At 39.2% G+C, this 22039-nt stretch overlaps 1 protein-coding gene and 1 long non-coding RNA gene across 2 annotated transcripts in view; both read left to right on the top strand.

The window, feature by feature from the left end:
• Positions 1-22039, top strand: part of LOC145536368 (phosphatidylinositol-3,5-bisphosphate 3-phosphatase MTMR8-like) — a 221919-nt gene that overhangs the window by 116828 nt on the left and 83052 nt on the right.
• On the top strand, positions 13194-19296 carry LOC145536369 (uncharacterized). Its single transcript, XR_014075807.1, has 2 exons — positions 13194-16254; positions 18354-19296. It is a non-coding gene; the product is annotated as an uncharacterized LOC145536369 (long non-coding RNA).

A 22039-nucleotide genomic window follows, 5' to 3' on the forward strand; every position in this document is an offset into this window, starting at 1 on the left:
CTGTCATCCAGCTCACTGATCTGTTCCTCTCTATCTTTTAGTCCTCTATTGATTTCTTTTATTGTACTTTCATTTCAGTTATTGTATTTCTTATTTCCACTTGTTGTTTATATTTTCATACTCTTTGTTAAAACTTCTAACTTCCTACTTTGTGTATCCATTCTTCTCCCGAGTACTTTGATCATCTTTTAGATCACTATCCTGAACTCTGTCAGGTAAATTGCCTATTTCCACTTTACTTCGTTCTTCTAGTGTTTTATTTTGTTCCTTTGTTTGGAATGTGTTCCTCTGTTACCTCATTTTTCCTAAGTTGCTCGTTTTATTTTTATGTATCTAGTAGGTTGATTATGTTCCAAGCCTTAAAGAAGTGGCCTTAAGTAAGTCTGAAATAGAAAAACAAATATCGTATATTAACACACATATATAGAATCTAGAAAAGTGGTACTGATGAACCAATCTGTAGGTTCAGCAATAGAGACACAGACATAGAGAACAGACTTGTGGACACAGTGGGGGAAGGGGAGGATGAGATGATTTGAGAGAGTAGCATTGAAACGTATACATTACCATATGTAAAATAGGTAATTGGTGAGAATTTGCTGTATGACACAGGGAGCACAACACAGTGGCTCTGAGACAATCTAGAGGAATGGGATGGGGTGGGAGATGGGAGGAGGTTCAAGAGGGCGGGGAACGTGTATACCTGTCTGATTCATGTTGATGTATGGCAAAAACCAAGACAACATCATAAAGCAATTACCCCCAATTAAAAATGAATAAATTTTTAAAATAACACTTAAATTGATAATAAAAAAAGAAGTGACCCTTTTAAGGAAATGTCCTAATGCAGCCCAGCAGCAAACTCCTTTCTCATAAAGCAAGATATATGCTCTAAGGCTTCCTGCTATGTTGGGCTTTGTGGGTCTTTCTTTTGTGTTATGCTGATTATACGGGCAGTCTGATAAATTTGGTTGGCCCCCAGTCTGGTTATGCTGAAGGAAGTGGCAACCCACTCCAGTATTCTTGCCTGGAGAGTCCCAGGGAAGGAGGAGCCTGGTGGGCTGCCATCTATGAGGTCGCACAGAGTCAGTCACAACTGAAGTGACTTAGCAGCAGCAGCAGCAATCTGGTTGGTTGCTATATCTTACCTTATAATGAGGTTGCTAGCTGCTGGTTGATGGGACTTGGTCACAAGATTGACTGTGGAAACCTGGGATGCTCTGGTGCAAGTGCTTAGTCACTGGTGGATTGAGTCAAGTTCAGGAAAACCCAGGGGTTTTGCCTGCCTGCTGGTGAGTGAAGCCATGTCCTGGATCTAGTGCTGGTCCACTTGCATGCAATGTTGTGGCCTAGAGACTGGTTATAAGTCCTAGGTATCCCAGAGCTGGCGTTGGATCACTGGTGCTTGGTGGCCTGTTTGTGACACAATTCACTGTACATTCTGAAGTATCCTAAAGTTTCTATTGACCTGCTGGTTGGTGTGGCCAAGACCTAGCTGATTCTAGTGCAGAATCTAGCCTGCTAGTAGGTAGGCTTTGTCGACCAGATGCATAGATGCTATTTTCTCATGACTAGTGTCTGTCTGCTGGTGGGTTATGCTGATCCCAAGGCTAGAGCAGGTTCACTGGTGTTGCATTTCCAGGACCCAGCTCATCATAACATGGGGTCTGGCTTGCTGGTGGTCAGGTTGGGTGCAGAAATTGAAGGACTGTAGTTTTCTTGTGTCTAGTGTCTGCCCCCAGCAGGTGCGGCTGGTCCAAACACTACAGGAGACTCCAAACACTACAGGAGACTCCATGGAAGGCCTTGTCTTTCAGAGAATTCTGGAAGATTTTGGGATTCTGGGGCTAGTTCCTGCCACCTGGTGAGTGGAGCTGAGTCCTAGGCCCTCTGGTAGGAATGGCCATTTCCAGAGACACTTGGGGACTCAAAGGGTCTTAAGGTTGCTTGTCTGCTGGTGGGTGGGGCTGTGGCCTTACATAGTTAGTTGCTTGATTCAAGGTATTCCAGTACTGCAACCAATAGTCCCTTGGGCTGGAATAGGGCTAGACCCTGGGGCTCATAAGACAGGGAAAATTCGACATTGGCATCTGCCAGCACTAGTGTCCACATAGTAAAACAAACTGCCAATGATGGTAGCTTCCAGTGCCTGTTTCCCTCAAGTGAGCTGAAGTTTGCTCAGTGTCTGGTACACTCTCCAAGTCTCTGTTTACCAGCCCTCTGACACTCCTGAGAGTAAGCCCCACTGACCATCAAAGTCAATTGCTCTGGTCCCTTGTCTTACCAATACAGGACCCCCATGCTTGAGAGCCCAATGTCAGGCTCAGACATCTCACTAATTTAGGAGAGCCTCTACAATTGTAATTATTCTGTTTGTGGGCCACCAACACAGAGATATTTGACTATACTGAGACTTGCCTGTACTGAGAACAGTCACTCCTACCAATATTGTTTTGATTCCTTCTTTATATCTTTTGTTGTAGAAATTTTTCTGGTAGGTACCAGGCTTTTTCATCAGTGATTTTTTTTTTTATATAAATAGTTGTGATTCTCGTGTTGCTGTGACAGGAGATTAGCTTAGGGTCTTTCTACTCTGCCATCTCTGCCAATCTTAACTATTCCATGACTTTTAAGTTTGATTTCTGGTGAACTATCATTTTCTTTTTGTGATACAGTGTTACTGTGCTTTTTCTTGGGATATGATGAGTTGTTTATCTTCTAGTACATGTGAAGTCAGAAAAGACTTTTTTCTTTAGGTAAAACTTCTATTATTTTTTTTATTTTATATTGGAGTATAGCTGATTTACAGTATTGCATTAGTTTTGAGTGTAGAGCAATGTGATTTAGTTATATATATTCATATATCTATTTTTCAAATTCTTTTCCCACATAGATTATTACAGATTATTGAGTATGTGCTATATAGTAGGTCCTTGTTGGTTTTCTATAGTAGTGTCTAATGTGTTAATCCCAGCTTCCTTATTTATCACTCCCCCACATTTGGTAACCAAAAGTTTGTTTACTAAGTCTGTGAGTCTCTTTCTGTTTTATAAGTAAGTTAATTTCTATCATTTTTAGATTACACAAATAAGTGATATCATATAATATTTGTCTTTGCATACATCACTTAGTAGGATAATTTCTAAGTACATGCATGTTGCTGTAAATGGCATTATTTCATTATTTTAAATAACAGAGTAATATTCCATTGTGCATATGTACCACATCTTCTTTATCCACTCATCAGTCAGTGGACATTTAGGCTGCTTCCGTGTTTTTGCTAATCTAAATAGTGCTACAGTGAACATTGGGATGTGTGTATCTTTTCGAATTATGGTTTTCTCCAAATATATGCAGAGGAGAGAGATACTGGATCATATAGTAGTTCTATTTTTAATTTTTTTCTTACTATATATATTTTATTGAGGTATATTTGACTTATAATGTTTCAGGTGCACCGCCAGGTGATTCAGTAATACATATACACACATTATTTTTGAAATTATTTTCCATTATAGGTTATTACAAGATATTGACTATAGTTCCCTATGTTATCCAGTAAACCTTCAATGCATGTTGCATATATAATTTTTTAATTAGAAATGTAACATTCTATTCATACTAAGCCAAAAAAATGGAATCAGAATGTCATAATTTTTTTAGTAGACAAAAATGTATGTTTTCTAAAATATATATTATACATATTATTTATACATATGTATACAAAAGCTTTTCTACTATGCTTGATAAAGGCTTGAGAAAGAACATCGAAAGAAAAAGAAGAGATGGAGAAAATGGAAAAATAAGCTAAATGAAATGGGGGAACTAAACATGAAATAGAGAAAGTGAAACAAACTAGGTAAAAGTAAAAGATCATCATATAGTCCCGTTATTTTTATTTTTTTATTTTTAATTTATGTATTTATTTCAATTGGAGGCTAATTACAATATTGTACTAGTTTTTGCCATACATTGACAAAAATCAGCCATGGGTTTATATGTGTTCCCCATCTTGAAGTGGAGAAGGTGATGGCACCCGACTCCAGTACTCTCGACTGGAAAATCCCATGGACGAAGGAGCCTGGCAGGCTGCGGTCCATGGGGTCGCGCCGAGTCGGACACGACTAAGCGACTTCACTTTCACTTTTCACTTTCATGCATTGGAGAAGGAAATGGCAACCCACTCCAGTGTTCTTGCCTGCAGAATCCCAGGGATGGCGGAGCCTGGTGGGCTGCCATCTATGGGGTCGCACAGAGTCGGACACGACTGAAGTGACTTAGCAGCATCTTGAAGCCCCCTCCCACCTCCCTCCACATCCCATCCCTCAGGGTCATCCCAGTCCAGCGGCCCTGAGCACCCTGTCTCATGCATTGAAACTGGACTGGCGATCTATTTCACATATGGTAATATACAAGTTTCAATGCTATTCTCCTAGATCATCCCACTCTCGCTTTCTCCCACAGAGTCCATAAGTCTGTTCTTTACATCTGTGACTCTTTTGCTGTCTCACATATAGGGTCATTGTTACCATCTTTCTAAATTCCATATATATGCATTAATATACTATATTGGTGTTTTTCTTTCTGATGTACTTCACTCTGTATAATAGGCTCCAGTTCCATCAACTTCATTAGAACTGATTTAAATGCATTCTTTCTTTTTTAATAAATTTATTTGTTTTAGTTGGGGGCTAATGCATTCTTTTTAATACCTGAGTAATATTCCATTGTGTTTATGTACCACTGCTTTCTTATCCATTTGTCTGCCAATAGACATCTAGGTTGCTTCGACGTCCTGGCTATTGTAAACAGTGCTGTGATGAACATTGGGGTACATGTATCTCTTTCAATTCTGGATTCCTCAGTGTGTATGCCCAGCAGTGGGATTGCTCGGTTGTATGGCAGTTCTATTTCCAGTTTTTAAGGAATCTCCACACTGTTCTCCATAGTGGCTGTACTAGTTTGCACTCCCACCAACATTGTGTGAGGGTTCCCTTTTCTCAACACCCTCTCCAGCATTTATTGTTTGTAAACTTTTTGATAGCAGCCATTCTGACTGGTGTGAGATGGTACCTCATTGTGGTTTTGATTTGCATTTCTCTGGTAATGAGTGATGTTGAGCATCTTTTCATGTGTTTGTTAGCCATCTGTATGTCATATTTGGAGAAATGTCTGTTTAGTTCTTTGGCCAATTTTTTCATTGGGTCGTTTATTTTTCTGAGATTGAGCTGCTTGTATATGTTTGAAATTAATTCTTTGTCAGTTGCTTCATTTTCTAATATTATCTCCCATTCTAAAGTCTGTCATTTCACCTTCCTTATACTTTCCTTCATTGTTCAAAAGCTTTTAAGTTTAATTAAGTCCCATTTGTTTATTTTTGCTTTTATTTCCATTACTCTGGGAGGTGGGTCATAGAGGATCCTGCTGTGATTTATGTCAGAGAGTGTTTTGCCTATGTTTTCCTCTAGGAATTTTATAGTTTCTGGTCTTACATTTAGATCTTTAATGTACTTTGAGTTTATTTTTGTATATGGTGTTAGGAAGTGTTGTAGTTTCATTCTTTCACAAATGGTTGACCAGTTATCCCAGCACCACTTGTTAAAGAGATTGTCTTTTCTCCATTGTATATTCTTACCTCCTTGTCAAAGATAAGGTGTCCATAGGTGCATGGATTTACCTCTGGGCTTTCTATTTTGTTCCATTGATCTATATTTCTGTCTTTGTGCCAGCACCATATTGTCTTGATGATGGTAGCTTTGTAGTATAGCATGAATTCAGGCAGGTTGATTCCTCCAGTTCCATTCTTCTTTCTCAAGACTGCTTTGGCTATTTGAGATTTTTTGTATTTCCATACAAATTGTGAAATTGTTTGTTCTAGTTCTCTGAAAACACCATTGGTAGCTTGATAGGGATTGCATTGAATCTATAGATTGCTTTGGGTAGTATAATCATTTTCACTATATTGATTCTTCCAATCCATGAACATGGTATATCTCTCCATCTGTTTGTGTCCTCTTTGATTTCTTTCATCAGTATTTTATAGTTTTCTACATATAGGTCTTTTGTTTCTTTAGGTAGATTTATTCCTAAGTATTTTATTCTTTTCGTTGCAATGGTGAATGGAATTGTTTCCTTAACTTCTCTTTCTGTTTTCTCATTGTTAGTGTACAGGAATGCAAGGGATTTCTGGGTGTTAATTTTATATCCTGCAACTTGACTATATTCATTGATTAGCTCTAGTAATTTTCTGGTGGAGTCTTTAGGGTTTTCTATGTAGAGGATCATGTCATCTGCAAACAGTGAGAGTTTTACTTCTTTTCCAATGTGCATTCCTTTTATTTCTTTTTCCTCTCTGATTGCAGTGGCTAAAACTTCCAAAACTATGTTGAATAGTAGTGGTGAGAGTGGGCACCCTTGTCTTGTTCCTGACTTTAAGGGAAATGCTTTCAATTTTTCACCATTGAGGGTAATGTTTGCTGTGGGTTTATCATATATGGCTTTTACTATGTTGAGGCATGTTTCTTCTATGCCTGCTTTCTGGAGGGTTTTTATCGTAAATGGATGTTGAATTTTGTCAAAGGCTTTCTCTGCATCTATTGAGGTAATCATATGTATTTTATCTTTCAATTTGTTAATGTGCTGTATCAGACTGATTCATTTGTGAATATTGAATAATCCTTGGATCCCTGGGATAAAGTGCACTTGGTCATTATGTATGATCTTTTTCATATGTTGTTGGATTCTGTTTCCTAGAATTTGGTTAAGGATTTTTGCATTTATGTTCATCAGTGATATTGGCCTGTAGTTTTCTTTTTTTGTGGCATCATTGTCTAGTTTTGGTATTATGGTGATGGTTGCCTCATAGAATCAGTTTGGAAGTTTACCTTCCTGTGCAGTCTTCTGGAAGAGTTTGAGTAGGATAGGTGTTAGCTCTTCTCTAAATTTTTGGTAGAATTCACCTGTGAAGCCATCTGGTCCTGGGCTTTTGTTTGTCGGAATATTTTTGATTACAGGTTCGATTTCTGTGCTTGTGATCAGTCTGTTAAGATTTTCTGTTTCTTCCTGATTCAGTTTTGGAAGATTATACTTTTCTAAGAATTTGTACATTTCTTCCAAGTTGTCCATTTCATTGGCATGTAGTTGCTGATAGTAGCCTCTTATGATCCTTTGTATTTCTGTTTTGTCTGTTGTGATTTCTCCATTTTCATTTTTAATTTTGTTGCTTTGATTCTTCTCCCTTTTTTTCTTGAGGAGCCTGGCTAATGGTTTGTTTATTTTATTTATCTTCTCAAAGAACTAGCATTTAGCTTTGTTGATTTTTGCTATTGTCTCCTTTGTTTCTTTTTCATTTATTTCTGCCCTAATTTTTATGATTTATTTCCTTCTACTAAGCCTGGGGTTGTTCATTTCTTCTTTTTCTAATTGCTTTAGGTGTAGAGTTAGGTTATTCATTTGATTTTTCTCTTGTTTCTTGAGGTAGGCATGTATTGCTATGAACCTTCCCCTTACCACTGCTTTTACTGAATCCTGTCAGGGGATGTTTAACTTTAAGGAATCCAATATGTTGCACTTTTCTTCCTTTGTGTGCCGTTTCTCAAGGATTCTCTGTTCCTTATCAGTTCCTATTCCAGGAACGAGTAGAGCTGCATGCAGTTCTCAGGACTGAGATCATGGGAAAGGATACCTGCTTGGATTCCTTTCAGTAACTCCCTTCAGTTACTCTTTTCAGCATCAGAGACCTTGTATGTATTAGACTATCCATTTTGTTGCTATTGATGAAATTTCATCCTATGTAATAGCTGAGCAATCATTTTACTAAAGATATATAAGCCTGCATTTCTGCTAATAAAATACCCTTGTTCCACCAGAGACTTGGGTCCCCGTGTCCTTCTTTCTCTCTCTCTCTGTCTCTCTGACTAAGTTCTTTGGAGTGTGGAAACGTGCCAAGCTCACTTTCCTGCCCAGGCTTTCAAGACCTCCTCGAGAAGATTCCCTGTGGCTTCGTGAGTGGCACAAGCCCTGTTCTAGGGCTTTATTGGTTTTCCACATAACCAGGGAATATTAGTCTCTGTCCCTCTTTCGCTTTCTTATCGTCGACTCTGAACCACCAGGTTCCAGTCCATTAAAGGACCACAACAGAATCCCATGGGTTTTTGGTTGTTGTGTTTTCATTTTCATTCGTTTCTATGCATATTTTGATTTCTTTTTTGATTTCTTCTGTGATATGTTGGGTATTCAGAAGCATGTTATTTAGCCTCCGTATGTTTGTATTTTCAGTAGTTTTATTTTTCCTGTGGTTGACATCTGATCTTGCCGCATTGTGATAAGAAAAGATGCTTGAAATGATTTCATTTTTTTTTGAATTTACCAAAGTTAGATTTATGGCCCAGGATGTGACCTATCCTAGAGAACCTTCCGTGTGCACTTGAGAAAAGGTGAAATTCATTGTTTTGGGGTGAAATGTCCTATAGCTATCACTTAGGTCTAACTGGTCCACTGCATCATTTAAAGTTTGTGTTTCCTTGCTAATTTTCTGTCTAATTGATCTATCCATAGGTGTTAATGGGGTATAAAAGTCTCCCACTATTATTGTATTACTGTTAATTTCCCCTTAATGCTTGTTAGCATTTGCCTTACGTATTGCGGTGCTCCTATGCTGGGTGCATATATATTTAGAATTGTTATATCTTCTTCTTGGATTGATCCTTTGATCATTATGTAGTATCCTTGTTTGTCTCTTTTCATGGCCTTTCATTCAAAGTCTATTTTATCTGATATGAGTATCGCTATTCCTGCTTTCTTTTGGTCTCCATTTGCGTGAAATATCTTTTTCCAGCCCATCACTTTCAGTCTGTATATGTCCCTTGTTTGGAGGTGGGTCTCTTGTAGACAGCATATATAGGGGTCTTGTTTTTGTATCCATTCAGCCAGTCTTTGCCTTTTGGTAGGGGCATTCAACCCATTTACATTTAAGGTAATTATTGATAAGTATGATCCCATTGCCATTTTCTTTGTTGTTTTGGGTTCAACTTTATACACCTTTTCTGTATTTCCTTTCTAGAGAAGACTCTTTAGCATTTGTTGAAGAGCTGGTTTAGTTGTGCTGAATTCTCTCAGCTTTTGCTTGTCTGTAAAGCTTTTGATTTCTCCTTCATATTTGAATGAGATCCTTGCTGGGTATAATAATCTCGGTTCTAGGTTTTTCTCTTTCATGACTTTAATTATGCCCTGCCAGTCCCTTCTGGCCTGAAGAGTGTCTATTGAAAGATAAGCTGTTATCCTTATAGGAATACCCTTGTGTGTTATTTGTTGCTTTTCCCTTGCTGCTTTTAATATTTGCTCTTTGGGTTTGATCTTCGTTAATTTGATTAATTTGTATCTTGGGGTGTTTTTCCTTGGGTTTATCCTGTTTGGGACTCTCTGGGTTTCTTGGACTTGGGTGGTTATTTCCTTCTCATTTTAGGGAAGTTTTCCGCTATTATCTCCCCAAGTATTTTCTCATGGCCTTTCTTTTTGTCTTCTTCTGGGACTCCTATGATTCGAATGTTGGGGCATTTAACATTGTCCCAGAGTTCTCTGACGTTGTCCTCATTTCTTTTAATTCTGTTTGTTTTTTCTTTTTTCCTCTCTGCTTCATTTATTTCTACCATTATATCTTCCACCTCACTTATCCTATCTTCTGCCTCTGTTATTCTACTGTTCGTTCCCTGCAGAGTGCTTTTGATCTCAGTTATTTCATTATTCATTATTCATTGACTCTTTTTTATTTCTTCTAAGCCTTCGCTAAACATTTCTTGGATCTTCTCAATTCCTGTCTTCCATCTATTTATCTGTAACTCCATTTTGTTGTCAAGATTTTGGATCATCTTTACTATCATTATTCTGAATTCTTTTTCTGGTAGACTCCTGATTTCCTGCTCTTTGGTTTGGTTTGGTGGTCACTTATCATGTTGCTTTACCTGCTGAATATTTTTGTGCCTTTTCATTTTGTTTACATTGCTGTGTTTGGGGTGGCTTTTCTGTATGCTGGAAGTTTGTGATTCCTCTTTATTGTGGAGGTTCCTCCCTGTGGGTGGGGTTAGGCGAGTGGCTTGTCAAAGTTTTCTGGTTAAGGAAGCTTGCATTGGTGTTCTGGTGGGTGGAGCTGGATCTCTTCTCTCTGAAGTGCAATGTCATGTCCCGTAGTGTGTTTTGAGGTGTCTGTGGGTTTGGTGTGACTTTTGGCCACCTGCATTTTAATGCTCAGGGTTATGTTCCCGCATTGCTGGAGAATTAGTGTTTTATGTCTTGCTCTGAAACTTGTTGGCTCTTGGGTGGAGCTTGGTTTCATTGTAGGTATGGAGGCTTTTGTATGAGCTCTTGTCGATTAGTGTTCCCTGGAGTCAGGAGTTTTCTGGAGCTCTCAAGTTTTGGATTTAAGCTTCCTGCCTCTGGCTTTCAGTCTTATTCTTACAGTAGCCTCAAGGCTTCTCCATCCATACACCACCAATGATGAAACATGTAGGTTAATGGTGAAAAGATTCTCCACAGTGAGGGACACCCAGAGAGGTTCACATGGAGAAGAGAAGAGGAAGGAAGGAAATGTAAGTGACCAGGAGGAGAAGAGGTGGAGTTGAAATGAGAGAGACCAATCTAGTCAGTAATGAGTTCCCTAAGTATCTCCACAGCCAAGAATACCCAAAGAAATTCACAGAGTTAAGTAGAGAAGAGAAGGGGTAGGGAGGAGACAGAGGTGACCTGGGTGAGAAAAAGGAGAGTCAAAGAGGGAGAGAGCAATCAAGCCAGTAATCACACCCCTAAGTAAAAATGGTACTGAAGATTAGATTCTTAAAGGTACAAAACTGATAACAAATACCAAAAGGCAAAGATTAAAAATCTAGAGTAGAGGTTAGATTCTCAAAATTACAATATTAAAAATACAAAACAAAATCACAAAAATTATAAAAAAATATATATGAAATTTGCTTTAAAAATAGGGTCTGTTTTTGGCAAGGTAATGGTATGTTATAAAAATGAAAATTAAAAGAGTAATAAAGAACTTAAAAGTAAAAAAAAAATGTTTTAATTAAAAAATGATAATAGTAAAATATATCTAGGAATTTCTCTGGAGCTGTTGAGGGCGGTGTGTGGTCAGTTCAGTTACAGATAGTTCCTTGTTCCAGCTTATACTTCTTCTCAAAGTCTATAGGCCCCTTCCAATGCTTAGTCAATGCTAACTACAGGGTTTTAACCTGTTGCACCTGTCACTTCCAAAGTAGTTCCCTCTCCTTTGTTTATTTTGGCTTCCTCTGTTTGCAAGTCTCTTCAGTGTCTAATTTCTGCCCTGACACAAGGGGGCGAAGGTGGTCACTTATTTCGGCTCACTTGTTCAGTTGTGCTGTGGGGAGGGAGTAAGACTGCAAACAACTCCTTAACTGCCATGTGAGGGGAGTGCTTGCAGTGTATGGACCACACTGGGTTTGCCCCAGCTGACGGCGTGTGTGCTTTCCCTGTCTACACTGCTCAGGCTCCAGGTTTCTCTGCAGGGGAACTGTCCAAAGTGAGTCTTGCGTTTCATGCACTTCCCAGGTCTAAGCCACTCAGGTTCAGGTTCTCGGGTACTCCACAAAGGCACAGACTCGGTTGGGCATGCATTTTGTGCCCTTCCCAGGTCCGAGCAGCTTAGGTGACCAGGTGCTTGGTGAGTGCACTGTCCCAGGTGTTCAGTGTGTCTCATCACTTCCGCAGTCCCAGCTGCTCGGTTTCCTGGGTGCACTGCAAGAGGGCCCTCTCAGGTTTGCCTTGTGTCTCTTCTGGTGAGCTAATCTCTGGCTGTGACCCTCCTGGCAGATGTCAACCGTCCAGGATCCCAGGAAGACTTGGTTAGAAACTGGGAGCTTGCTCACAGTTTCATGGAGGATGTCCTCTCTGGGGCCAAGATTGCCCCTTGCGTTCTGACTCTGGCTGTCGCATGCCAGCCTGTGCCTTAGGTTAGAGCTTTTTACAGGAAAGTTCTCTTTCTCTCTCTCTCTCTTTTTATTTTAATCTCTCTGGCTATCCCACAGTTTTGGTTGCTATCTCATGTTAGCTCCCTCAGATTGTCCTCAGGGCATTCAGGCCCAGTCCTTACCCTAAGCATGCAACCAGCGCCTCCCTGTTCAGCCCCCACTTGGTGGTGGTGGACGCAAGCGTCTGGGCTACTTCTCCACTGGGAGTTGCGGTTAGGTGCGTTTTTTTTTCCCCTCATGGTTATGTTGCCCTCTGAGATTCCAAAACTCCCTACAGACCCGCCAATAAGAGGGTTTCCTGGTGTTTGAAAACTTCTCCTTCATGACTCCCTCCCCAGGATGTGTATCTGTCCCTAAACTCTTTTGTCTCTCCTTTTTGTCTTTTATATTTTGTCACGCCTCCTTTTGAGGAGAATGGGCTGCCTTTCTAGGTGCCTGGTGTCCTCTGCCAGCATTCAGAAGTTGTTTTGTGGACATTGCTCAGCATTCAAATGATCTTTTGATGAATTTGTGGGGAAGAAAGTGGTCTCCCCATCCTATTCCTCTGCCATATTAGGACCACCTCCCAGTCCCGTTATTTTTAAACATGGCTGCTCATTAGAAACATATCTGGAACTCTGGTGATAAAAAAGCAATACCTGGAGCATTTGTATTTTTAAAAAAATTCCAGTATAATTCTGATATACATCTGAATTTTTTTTTTTTTTTAGAAATGATAAGAAGATATATTTTTTTCCTAAGATATATTTAGGAGTCCTGACATGAAAAGTAGTAGTAGCAGTAATTTTTTTTTTTTTTTTTTTTTAATAAATTTATTTATTTTAGTTGGGGGCTAATTACTTTACAATATTGTAATAGTTTTTGCCATACATTGACATGAATCAGCCATGGGTTTACATGTGTTCCCCTTCCCGGACCCCCCACCCACCTCCCTCCCCATCCCATCCTTCTGGATCATCCCGTTGCCCTGGCCCTGAGCCCTTGTCACATGCATCGAACATGGAATGGTGCTCTGTTTCACATATGACAATACACATGTCTCAATGCCATTCTCCCAGAACGTCCCACCCTCACCTTCTCCCTCAGAGTCCATAAAATTGTTCCATGCATTTTTAAAAAAAATGATTATAGGTTTTTCTATTAAATGGTAGATTTGGTGATATAGAGTTCTATTATTTTTCTGTTGACCTATTATGGTACAGTGGTATTACATGAGTAATAGTTATATAATCACAATAGTAAAAGATGTCTCTCAGTTTTCACAATCAATAGACAGAGAAAAAAAGATAATTACAATTGCAAGCCATGATGGGAACATGGTTAACCTAACAGCATAAGATAATGACATACTATCTGAGGGGGCACAGAGTGGAAATGCATACATGCACATGTTTTCATCCACCCAGCCAGTCTATGTCCTTTGGTTGATGCATTTACTCCATTTACATTTAAGGTAATTATCAATATATATGATCCTGTTATTGTTTTCTTAATTGTTTTGGGTTTATTTTCTGTCAGTCTTTTCCTTCTCTTGTGTTTCTGCTTAGAGACGTTCCTTTAGCATTTGTTGTAAAGCTGGTTTGGTGGTGCTGAATTTTCTTAACTTTTGCTTGTCTGGAAAGCTTTTGATTTCTCCATCAAATCTGAATGAGAGTCTTGCTGGGTAGAGTATTCTTGGTTGGAGTTTCTTCCATTTCATCTCTTTAAATATATTGTGTTGTTCTCTTCTGGCTTCTAAAATTTTTGTTGAGCAATCAGCTGATAGCCTGATGGGATTTCCCTTATATGTTATTTGTCATTTTTGCCTTTTTGCTTTTAATATTTTATCTTTGTGTTTAATTTTTGTCAATTTTATTACTGTGTGTCTCTGTGTGTCCCTCCTAGGGCTTCTCCTGCCTGAGACTCTGTGCTTCCTGGACTTGGTTGACTATTTCCTTTCCCATGTTCAGGAACTTTTCAGCTGTTATCTCTTCAAGTGTTTTCTCAGGTCCTTTCTCTCTTCTGGGACCCTTCTAATGTGAATGTTTGTGCATTTAATGTTGTCCCAGAGATCCCTTAGACTGTCTTCATTTCTTTTCATTCTTTTTTCTTTATTCTGTTCTGTGGCAGTGATTTCCACCATTTATCCATCCTTTTGCCTTGGTTATTCTGCTATTGCTTCCTTATAGTGTATATTCATCCCTGTTTGTTTGTTCTTTCATTCTTTTACGTCTTTGGTAAATATTTCTTGCATCTTCTCCATTGTTTTCCCGAGATCCTGGATCACCTTCACTATTATTATTCTGAATTCTTTTTCTGGAAGGTTGCCTATCTCCAATTCGTTCAGTTGGTTTTCTGGGGTCTTATCTTGTGCCTTCATCTGTGACATAACTTTCTGCTTTTTCATCATAATTAACTTTCAGTAGTGTGGTTTTTGTTTTAACCTCTGTAGGACTGTTTCTTCTTGCTTCTTATGTCTTCCCTCTGATGGATGAGGCTAAGAGGCTTGTGTAAGCTTCCTGGTGGGAGAGACTGGTGGTGGGAAAAACTGGGTATTGCTCTGATGGGTAGGGACTTTCTCAGTAAAACTTGAAACCATTTATCTGCCAATGGGTGGGGTTGAGCTCCTCCCTGGTAGTTGTTTGTCCTGAGGCAACACAGCCCTGTGTCAGGCTCTATGGTAGGGTTGATGGATACCTCCTAGAGGGCTTACACCAAGGGAAACCTTCCCAGGCTGCTGCTGCCAGTGCCCATGTCTCTGTAGTGAGCCCTTACTGACCCATGCCTCCACAGGAGGCCCTCCAACAGTAGCCAGTAGTTTTGGTTCAGTCTCCTGTGGGGTCACTGCTTCGTTCCTCTGGGTCTTGGTGTCTGTAAGGTTTTGTTTGTGCCCTCCAAGACTGGACTCACTGTTTCTCCCAGTCCTGTGGAAGTCCTGTAATCAAATCTCACTGGCCTTCAAGGTCAGATTCCCTGGGGATTCCCAGGCCCTTTGTTGGATCCCTAGGCTGAGAAGCCTGATGTGGAGTTCAGATTCTTCACAACAATGGGAGAACTTCTGTGGTATTATAGTTCTCCACTTTGTGGGTCACCCACCCAGTGAGTATGGGATTTGATTTTATTGTGATTGTGCACCTCTTAATGTCTCACTGCAGCTTCTTCTTTGTCTTTGGATGTGGGGTGTCTATTTTTTTTTTTTTTTTGGTGTGTTTCAGCATCCTCCTGTCAGTGGTTGTTCAACAGCTTCTTGTGATTTTGGTGCTCTTGCAGGAGGAAATGAGTGCACATCCTTCTACTCCACAATCTTGAAACATCTTTTTTGAAACTATTTTTAATTTTTTAAAGAACCTCTATACTGTTCTCCACAGTGGCTGTACCAATGTACATTCCCACCAACAGTGTAAGAGGGTTTCCTTTTCTCCAGACCTTCTCTAGCATTTTTATTGTTTGTAGTCTTTTTGTAAAGAGCTATTCTGCCTGATATGAGGTAAATTCCTCATTGTCGTTTTTCTTTTTTCTTTTTGGAAGATAATTGCTTTACATTATTATGGTTCTCTCTACCGTACATCAACACGAATCTGTCATAATTGTGTGTCTGTGTGTCTATATATATATATTCCCTCCCTCTTGAACCTCACCTCCCTCTTCTTTGTAGTTTTGATTTGCATTTCTCTAATAATTAGTAACATTGAGTTTTGTTTTTGTTGTGTTTTTTTACCATCTATCTGTCTTATTCAAAGAAATGTCTATTCAGATCTTCCAACCATTTTTTGATTGGATTGTTTGTTTTTGTGACATAGAGCTACATGAACAGATGGCCAATAAACACAAGAAAAGATGCTCACCATCACTCATTATTAGAGAAATGCAAATCAGAAGTACAATGAGGTTATCACCTCACACCAGTCAGAATGGCCATCAACAACAACAAAATCTACAAACAATAAATACTGGAGAGGATGTGAAGAAAAGGGAATCCTCCTGCACTGTTGGTGGGAATCAAACTGATACAGGCAATATGGAGAACAGTATGGAGATTCCTTTAAAAAGTAAGAATAAAACTAACATATGACCTAGCAATCCTACTACTGAACCACAGTAGAGAAAACCCCAGTGAGAAAACCACAACTGAGAAGACCCACGTACTCCAGAATTCATTGCAGCACATACAATAGCCAGGACATGGAAGCAATCTAAATTTCCATCCACAGATGAATGGATAAAGAAGTTGTGGTACATATATACAATGAAATATTACTCAGCCATAAAATGGAATGAATTTGAGTCAGTTATAGTGAGGTGGGCGAACCTAGAGCCCATTATGTAGAGTGATATAAGTCAGAAAGATAAAAATATCATATATTAACACACGTATATGATGCTTTTGAGCTGTGGTGTTGGAGAAGACTCTTGAGAGTCCCTTGGACTGCAAGGAGATCCAATCAATCCATCCTAAAAGAGATCAGTCCTGGGTGTTCATTGGAAGGTCTGATGTTGAAGCTGAAACTCCAATACTTTGGCCACCTCATGCAAAGGGTTGACTCATTGGAAAAGACCCTAATGCTGGGTAGGATTGGGGGCGGGAGGAGAAGGGGACGACAGAGGATGAGATGGTTGGATGGCATCACCGACTCGATGAACATGGGTTTGGGTAGACTCCAGGAGTTGGTGATGGACAGAGAGGCCTGGCGTGCTGCAATTCATGGGGTCGCAAAGAGTCGGACACGACTGAGCAACTGAACTGAACTGATGAAATCTAGGGGGCTTCCCAGGTGGCGCTAGTGGTAAAGAACCTGCCTGCCAATGCAGGAGACATAGATGTGGGTTCAATCCCTGTGTTGGGAAGATCCCCTGGAGGAAGGCATGGCAACCCACTCCAGTATTCTTGCCTGGAGAATCCTCACAGACAGAGGAACCTGGTAGGATACAGTCCATAGGGATGCAAAGAGTTGGAGATGACTGAAGGGACTGAGCATGCATGCATGGAATCTAGAAAAATAGTACTGGTGAATGTGGTGCTGAAAATACTGGGAAGGAATGGAGATGCAGACATAGAGAATGACTTGTGGAAATAGTGGGAGAAGGAGAGGGTAGGCAAATTGAAAAAGTAGCATTGATGTATATACATTATCATGTATAAAATAGCAAGTGGGGAGTTGTTATAAAACACAGAGAGCCCAGCCTGGCACTCTGTGATGACCTAGAGGAGTGGCATGGGAGGTGGGAGCGAGGCTCAAGAGGGATGAGATGTATAAATAATCATGGCTGATTCATGTTGTTATACTGTGGAAACCAACACAACATTGTAAAGCATTTATCCTCCAATTAAAAAAAGCAATAAAGAGCTTCATGAGCTCTTCATATATTTTGGAAACTAATTCCTTGTCAGGTACTTCATTTGCAAATATTTTCTCCCATCTAGGGGTTGACTTTTTATTTTGTTTATGATTTCCTTTTCTGTGAAAAAGCATTTGACAAGGCCCATTTGTTTATTATTGGTTTTGTTTTCATTACTCTTAGAGGAAGATCCCAAAAGATGTTGATGCAATTTATATCAAAGAGTGTTCTGCCTGTGTTTTTGTCTAAGCATCTTATATTGTTTGGTCTTATATTTATGTCTTTAATCCATTTTGAGTTTATTTTTGTATATGGTGTTAGAAAATGCTCTGGTTTCATTATTTTACATGCAGTGTCAGTATTTTCAGCACCACTTATTGAAGAGAGTATATTCTTGCCACCTTTATCAGAGATGAGTTGGTCATAGTTGTGTGGCCTTATTTCTGGACTTCTCTATCCTGTTTCATTGTTCTGTGTGTCTTGTTTTGTGCCAGGACCATACTGTTTTGATGACTGTAACTTTTTGGTATACCCTGAAATCAGGGTTCCAGATACCACCAATTCCATTTTTCTTTCTCAAGACTGCTTTGACTATTCAGGTTCTTTTGTGTTTCCATACAATTTCAAAATTTTTTATACTAAATCTACTAAAATTGCCATTGGTAATTTGATAGGAATTGCATTGAATCTGTAGATTGCATTAGATACTATAGTCATTTTGACAGTATCGATTTTCTCAGTCAAAAGGCATGGTGTATCTTTTCATCTGTTGGTGTCATCCTCAGGTTTTTCATCAGTGTCTTAGAGTGTTCACAGCACAAGTGTTTTGCCACCTTTGTTGAAACACTGTTCAGTCACTAAGTCCTGTCTGACTCTTTGTTACCCCATAGACTGCAGCAAGACTGGGCTTCCTTGTACTTCACTATCTCCCAGAGTTTGCTCAAACTCATGTCCATTGAGTCAGTGATGCCATCCAACCATCTCTTCCTCTGGCGCCCCCTTTCCTTCTGCCCTCAATTCCCAGCATCAGGGTCTTTTCTGATGAGTCAGCTCTTCGCATCAGGTGGCCAAAATATTGGAGCTTCAGCTACAGCATCAGTTCTTCCAATGAATATTCAAGGTTGATTTCCTAAAAGAACAACTGGTTTGATTTCCATACTACCCAATGGACTTTCAAGAGTCTTCTAAGGCACTACATTTTGAAAGCTTAAGTTCTCTGCTCTCAACCTTCTTTGTGGTCCAGCTCTCACATCCGTACATGACTACTGGAAAGTAATTAGCCCCCAACTAAAATAAATAAATTTATTTAAAAAAAATGTCCATACTATGCAAAGTGATCTGTAGAGCTAGTGCAATCCCTATCAAAATTCCAATGGCATTTTTCACAGAAATAGAAAAAGCAATCCTTAAACAATCTTGACCAAGAAGAACAAATCTCAAGGCATTATAGTTCCTGATTTCAAATTATATTACCAAGCTATAGAAATCAAAACAGTATGGTACTGCACACAAACAGACATGTAGACTTATGGAACAGAATAGAGAGCCCCAAAACAAACCTATGCACATATGGTCATCTAATTTTTGACAAGAGTGCCAAGAATGCACAATGGGGAAAGGATAGTTAGTGTCTTCAACAAAACTGGATATGCACTTGATGAGAATGAAGTGGATCTTTATCTTACACTAAACACAAAAATCAACTCAAAATGGATCAAAGACTTAAAACCTGAACTATGAAATTCTTAGAATAAAACATAAGGGGAAAGCTCTTTGGTATTGGTCTTGCCTTTGGATGTGTCACCAAAGGCACACAAGACAAAAGCAAAACCAAACAATTGAAATTACATCAAACTAAAAAGTTTCTGCATGCCATAAGAAATAGTCAACAAAAAGAACAGGGAATTCACGGAATGGGAGCAGATATTTGCAAACTGTACATCTGATAAGAGGTTAATATCCAAACCATGCAAGGAACTCATGCAACTCAACAGCAAAAGACAAAAAAAAAAAAAAAAAAAAACCATAGCTTTGACTTTACAGAACTTTGTTGGCAAAGTGATGACTCTACTTTTCAATATGCCATCTAGGTTTTTCATAGCTTTTCTTCCAAGGAGCAAGCATCATTTTATTTCATGGATGCAGTCACCATATGCAGTGATTTTGGAGCCCAAGAAAATAAAATCTGTCATTGTTTCCACTTTTTCCACATGTATTTGCCATGACCTGATGGGACTAGATGCCATGATCTTAGTTTTATGAATGTTGAGTTTTAAGCCAGCTTTTTTTCACTCTCCTCTTTCACCTTCATCAAGAGACTCTTTACTTCTTTTCTCTCAGGCATTATAGTGAGTATCATCTGCATATCTGAGGTTGTTGATATTTCTCCCAGCAATCTTTATTCCAGCTTGTGATTCATCCAGTCTAGCTTTTCACATGATGTACTCTGCATATAACTAAAATAAGCTGGGTGGCAATATACAGTCTTGATATACTTCTTTCCCAAATTTGAACCAGTTTTTCCATGGAAGGATCTAACTGTTGCTTCTTTACCCTCATACAGGTCTCTCAGGAGACAAATAAGATGATCTGATATTCCCATCTCTTCAGGAATTTTCCACAGTTTGTAGTGATCTACATAGTCAAAGGCTTTAGCATAGTCATGAAGAAGAATTAGATGTTTTTTTTTTTTTTTCCTGCAATTCCCTTGCTTTTTCTATGATCCAACGGATGCTGGCAATTTGATCTTTGATTGCTCTACCTTTTCTAAATCAACTTGTATATCTGGAAGCTCTCAGTTCACATACTCCTGAAATATAGTTTGAAGGATTTTGAGCATTACCTTGCCAACATGTGAAATGAGCACAATTGTATAGTAGTTTGAACATTCTGTGGCATTGCCCATTTTTGCCATTGGAATGAAAACTGAATTTTTCCAGTCCTGTAGCCACTGCTGAGTTTTCCAAATTTGTTGGCATATAGAGTGCAACACTTTAACAGCATTATCTTTTAGGATTTGAAATACCTCAGCTGGAATTCCATCACCTTAACTAGCTTTGTTCATAAAATACTTGCTAAGACCCCCTTGACTTCACACTCTAGGATGTCTGGCTCTAGATGAGTGACCACATCATCATGGTTATCTGGGTCACTAAGATGTTTCTTGTATAGTGACTCTGTGTATTTTTGCCACCTCTTCTTAATCTCTTCTCCTTCTGTTAGCTCCTTGCCATTTCTTTCCTTTATTGTGCCCATCTTTGCATGAAATTTTCCCTTGATATCTCCAAGAAATCTCTAGTCTTTCCCATTCTATTCTTTCCCTCTATTTCTTTGCATTGTTCACTTAAGAAGGCTTTCTTATCTCTCCTTGCTATACTGTGGAACTCTGCATTCAGCTGTATGTATCTTTCCCTTTTTCCTTTGCCTTTCACTTCTCTTCATTCCTCTGCTATGTGTAAGGCCTACTCAGACAACAATTTTCCTTTTTGCATTTCCTTTTCTTTGCGATGATTTTGATCACTGTCTCCTGTACAGTGTTACGAACCTCAATCCATAGTTTTTCAGGCACTCTATCAGATGTAATCCCTTGAATCTATTCCTCACGTCCACTGTATAATCATAAGGGATTTGATTAGGTCATACCTGAATTTTGCAATAAGGAGCTCATAATCTGAGCCACAGTCAGCTCCCAGTCTTGTTTTTGCTGACCGTATAGAGCTTCTCCATATTCAGCTGCAAAGAATATAATCACTCTGATTTCGGTATTGACCATCTGGTGATATCCATGTGTAGAGTTGTCTTGTGTTGTTGGAAGAGGGTGTTTGCTATGACCCATGTGTTCTCTTGACAAAACTGTTAGCCTTTGCCCTGCTTCACTTCGTACTCCAAGGCCAAACTTGCCTACTACTTCAGGTTTCTCTTGACTTCCTACTTTTGTTTTCTCATCCTCTATGATGAAACAGTCATCTTTTTTAGTGTTATTTCTATAAGGTCTTGTAGGTCTTCATAAAACCATTTAACTTCAGCTTCTTTGGCATTAGTGGTTGGGGCATATACTTGGATTACTGTGATATTGAATGCTTTCCGTTGGAAGTGAATCGAGATCATTAATTTTTGAGACTGCACCCAAATACTGCATTTCGGAATCTTTTGTTGACTATGAGGGCTACTACATTTCTTCTGGGGTATTCTTGCCAACAGTAGTAGAAGTCTTGGTTATCTGAATTAAATTCGCCCATTCCCATCCATTTTGGTTCACTGATTCCTAACATGTTGATGTTCAATCTTGACATCTCCTGCTTGTCCCCATACAGTTTATCTTGATTCATGGACCTAACATTCCAGATTTCTATGGAGTATTGTTCTTTTCAGCATTGGACTTTCCATTCACCAAAAGACACATTCACAACTGTGTTGTTTCTGCTTTGGCCAAGTCTCTTCATTCTTTCTGGAATTATTTCTCAGCTCTTCCCAGGTAGCATATTGGACACCTACCAACCTGGGGGGCTCATCTTCCAGTGTCATATCTTTTTGCCTTTTCATGCTGTTTATGGAGTTCTCTAGGCAGGTTGGTTCATTCGTAGGTGTTTTTATTATTTTGGATATGATGGTAAATGGAATTATTTTGTTACTTTCTCTTTCTTTGTTAGTGTATAGGAATGCAGGTGATTTCAGTGTATTAATTTTGTATCCTGCAACTTTACCAAATTCATTCATGAGTTATTATAGTTTTCTGG

The sequence above is a fragment of the Giraffa tippelskirchi genome, chromosome X (assembly GCF_054371585.1).
Source record: "Giraffa tippelskirchi isolate mGirTip1 chromosome X, T2T-mGirTip1v1.2.pri, whole genome shotgun sequence".
Classification (NCBI taxonomy): Eukaryota; Metazoa; Chordata; class Mammalia; order Artiodactyla; family Giraffidae; genus Giraffa; species Giraffa tippelskirchi.